Genomic DNA, 5000 nt, shown 5'->3' on the forward strand with positions numbered 1-5000 from the left:
TATGTATATTTATGTATGCATGTAGGAAGTTTACCTTACGATACCTAAATAAACCTGTAAATTTTTCACCAGCTAGTTCCGATGCCATGTCGTAAATCATTTCTCCATCATTTAAATCGCTCTAATACCAGGAGAAAAGGCATGAATACTTCATGTTCTCCTTTCTCTAGGATCTAAACATTTACAACAGATAGCAAGATATACGAGACATCTTTCAGTTCTTCTCACTGTCGTATCTATTTCTTTGGTTTTTGTGTGAGCATGTGTCTATGCTGGTGTATAAATGTGTACGTTTCCATGTACGCGACTGTGGTGAAATCTATGTTGAGTTTACACGTGTATGTTTGGACTGTGCCGTGTTGTAGGCACGCCTGTGTGTATATGAGCGTGCGTGAATGTGTGACATATAGATATTGTTGATATTCATATCGCTGTTGTTATGGCTATATTTGATATGGTTGTTGTTGTTCTTTTAGCACCCAGATCAGCCTTCATCGAGCAAACCTGTAATCAAAAGCGTTCAAGCCATCTTTCCTCCGTGTAAGAAACTACACGGTATAATAATTCCATCTTATTTAGAACGGAAGGGTGCAGTTTGAGAGTGATTTGGCTGGTATTTCTAAAAGGTATTTCTATTGGCTCCAGCTGTAACCGAGCAGATCTATCATCACGACAAAAGCTTTGACCAGCCGTGACCATCACGATTCTTATTTAAAAATTAGAGGGAGAATTGGTTACTATTTCAAGTAGCCCGTATGTCCACGTAGAGGTATCGTCATAGGTTCGTTAGTATTTTTACTTGTGATGTGACGTGTTTCAATCACATATTTAAGGACACAGCAACATATCTTTGCCGGGTTTTTTTTCATTACGTACATTTGGTTAAGTACTTTCTCTGCAAGAAATTTTATTTTGGCATCTGGCACTTGCTAATTACATGATTAGCTTTGGGGGCCACTTGCTATATGATGAATTTTGGGTAGTTGTTAAAATAGCTATTTTCCAGCGCCAGCTGCTTGGTTCAACATTGCTACATGTTAAATCACAGAGTTTGACTTCATCATATGCAACAGGTTAAGATTTTTGCACCTGCTACATGGTTTGACTGTAATCCACATGCAGGGATGTCCTAGCAGTATGATAGACCGTAGGGCAATTCAGTGCACTGGACTCAAGTGTATTTATTTATTGACAGCAAGCTACCAAATACAGAATTGAGCTCCCAGACACCGGGGGACTCCGGACAACTGCCTAGTGAGCCGATGCTTTAAAGCGGCCCGGGCCACGTGGGCTTGTCTTTGGCTCCTGTACCATGGTAAATATACGAAACTTGTCCCACTCTGAATATTTGATGCTGGCTCCATGGTTTACCTTTGGTGTCTGTTCCATTGTTAATATTTAGCATCTGCTCCATAATTGATATTTGGTACCTGTTCCCTGGTTAAAAGTAGGCAGCTACGCCATGGTCAACATATGACAAAGGCTCCATGGAAAATACTCGACTGCTGCTCTGTGATCAATACTTTGTCATCTGCTCCATGATCAAAACTTAGCGCCTACTCCATAGATTTTGACTTTGGTTCCAAATTTTGTCTTTGGTACTGGCAACATGCTTTAACAATGAAAGGCAAAACAAAAACATTGCAACATGGTCTGTCATGATTTTTCACAACGGTTCTAGTAAAGTGGTTTGTCATTGACACATGCTACATGGTTTAGAACTTTTACCTGATACAAGTTTTTGTTATTCGGTGTCTGCCACATGGGCAACCAATCAAATCTATAATGTTTTTTTCGTTGGGATCTGCATGGTGTTTGTTTAATATTTGCCACATGGTCTGTCTTTGGCATCTTCAGGTTACTTTTTACTGGCTTTTTTGCTACATGACTTGTCATTTGCATATGTAATGTATTTTCATCTGTTTCGGGGTTTGTTTTTGATAATAAACTCCCACATATATATATACTTGGTAAGAATTTTTTAAAGTGGTATATAACTTCCGTTCATTCTTGCTGCATGGTTTGATTTCAACACCTTCTACATGCTTAGACTTTAAGAAACTTACATCAACCACAGAGTATTACATAAAACAAATAAAGGAATGAATATATTTGTATTCCATAATTATTCGGTTACGATCGTTTCAATAACAGCTTTGATATATCATTCAACACGTTGATACATCATTCAATACGAAGCAAATATAGACAACGATTATATAGTTTCATGTAATATTAAATGAAACCCTAGTTGTCATTTCATGACCCTCGAACAATGTAATATTTGTAAACCCCTCCCAGTGATTGCATTTATAACCGTGCTTATCCATGTTCAAATGTAATACATCGTTCGAAGGTCTTGAAATGAAATGACTGCTTGAGTTTAATCTAATATCAGATGAAATTGCGCAATCATTGTTTATATTTGTTCCTCCATGTTGAATACTTTCTACCCCCACCTGTTATTCAAACGATCGTATCTGGATAATAAATGTGATACCAATATCATCATGCCTTTATATGGTTTATACATACATAAATATATATATATAGACATACATACATATGTATACACACACAGTTACATAACACACACATATTATGTGTATGATTATGCAAATATACATATCTATGTATATGTGCATCCACAAGCAATTGGAAAACACTTTCTGTTTTCTTCACGTTAACAAATGCACTAAATGTGTATGTGTGTGTGTGTATGTGTATTAGTGCGTGTGCGTGCGCCCGTGCACATGTGTGTGCGATAGTGCATGTGTGTTTGAGCATGTGAATGTGAGAGACTGAGATAACGGTAAAGAGAGAGAGAGTGAGAGTGTGTGTGTGTGTAAGCGAAAGAGATAGATAGATAGATAGATAGATAGAGAGAGAGAGAGAGAGAGAGAGAGAGAGAGAGAGAGAGAGAGAGAGAGCGAGAGAATAGACACGAGTGCGCGCACACACACAAACATACACACACACACTCTCTTACACACACACATTACAAAGAATAAGAGGCTGGGCGGATGGGAGTGGTTAAAATACAAGCTGGTATGTTAATAAGTTAGTAATCATTTAATCAATCTGGGACAAACTTACACCTCTCACCGGACAACATAACGGAAATGTGGTTAGTAAGTCGTTGAAATTTGATCGGTCGCTATCGATGTTCAATCATCTCTTCACTCTCTTTTATCATCAACAAGTGCCAGAGAAGGAGTTCCTAGAAATAGTAGCCACATCTTCCTCAAATCACATGACTTTAGCATACATACATACATACATACATACCAAAATGTGATAACCGATGCAGACTTTGTAGAGTTAACACAGAAGGTATCACTCACATTGTAAGTAGTTGTCCAACAATGTCATCGCGGTATCATCTACCGATGAAACATGATGTTGTAACCAAGACACTGTATGATGAGATCCGTCGGAAGGGCAAAGAAATAAGAATCCACAATATCGCAGAGGCTATATCAACACATAATAAGGAGTACTGGTGAAATGTCCCAGTGAAAACCTCAATGTAATGTAAACGTAATAGACCAGACATAATGATTTGGGACAGAGAAGAGAAACTGTGTACAATAGTAGAAATCAGCTGCCCAGAGAATGTTAACATAAAGCTAAAAATCAGTGAAAAAGAAAACATCTACACTGAACTATTGAGAACTCTGCAGTTAGTCTACCCGGAATTCAAGTTCAGGATTATACCTGTAATTATCGGGGCACAGAGACATATAACACATTGCCTAAGCACTAATTTTGAGAAATTAGGCTTCTCAAAACCAGAAAGGGGGAAAACTGATTCGAAAACTACAGATCCAAGCCGTCACTGGAACTTTGAAAATTGGTAAAACTTTCCAGAAATTTACCATATATGCGCATGTCTAGACATGCAGCTATATGTACGAGAATACGTAAAACGAAACATACAAATCTGCACATGCACATGCACTGTACATATATATACAAAAATACCCTGTTGATATTGCTAAGATTCCAATGAAGAATCCTTGGGTTTAGGTTACAAACCGGCTCTTTCTCTGTTGGCAAGCAATCTTGAAATAAAACTGATTGATATACATGACTCCAAATATTGCATATATACACATATACATGTAAAAATACACAGTTGATGCTGTTGAAATTCCGGTGAATGAGCTATGGATCTAAATTAAAAACTGGCTCTTTCTCTAGTGGCAAGAAATCTTGAAAATAAACCTGAATGGTGATATACACACAGGCATAGACGTGCATATTTACACATACACATATACGCACATAATTACACACGCACTTTTCATTGGAAACCAATCTGACTTCTGAAACATCCCATTAATATAGAGTTGGTATCAATGTCGTTGCACTGCGATCATTGACGTATCTCAGATAAGCTTTTCCCTTCCGTTTACATATAATTCCAGACTCAGTATTGTTGAACCACTCGAACTTGCTTTTTAAAAAAATTTTTTTTTTAACCTATTTCAGTCATTAGACAGCAAACAAGCTAGGGCACCGTCTAGAAGGGTTTTGTCGAACAAATCTACCCCAGTAGTTATTTTTAAAGTTTGGTGTTTATTCTATCGGACTCGTTCGCCGAACTGCTAAACTACGGCAACGTAAACAAACCACCACCGTTTGTCAAGCGATGGTGGGCCCCCCCACACACACAAACACACACACACACACACACACACACACACACACACACACACACGCACGCACACGCACACATGTATACGACGGGCTTCCACACAGTTTCTGTCTACTAAATCCACTCACAAAGCATTGGTCGACCCGAGGCTATAGTAGAAGACACTTTCCCAAGGTGCCGTACAGCATGACTGAACTCAAAAGCGAATGGTTGCAAACTGAACATCATCATTGCAAAGTGACTTTTAAGTTGTAATATCTCGGGGATACAGAGGCGGCGAACTGGCTGAATCGCTAGCAAGCCGGGCAAAATGCTTCGCGGCATTTTGTCGCTCTTAACG

At 38.5% G+C, this 5000-nt stretch overlaps 1 protein-coding gene across 1 annotated transcript in view; it reads left to right on the forward strand.

Annotated features, from left to right (window-relative positions):
- LOC106870641 (uncharacterized) overlaps positions 1–5000 on the forward strand; it is a 110539-nt gene that overhangs the window by 838 nt on the left and 104701 nt on the right. The window lies entirely within an intron of this gene.

This window comes from Octopus bimaculoides, chromosome 18 (genome assembly GCF_046866305.1).
Source record: "Octopus bimaculoides isolate indiv1 chromosome 18, ASM4686630v1, whole genome shotgun sequence".
NCBI classification, from domain to species: domain Eukaryota; kingdom Metazoa; phylum Mollusca; class Cephalopoda; order Octopoda; family Octopodidae; genus Octopus; species Octopus bimaculoides.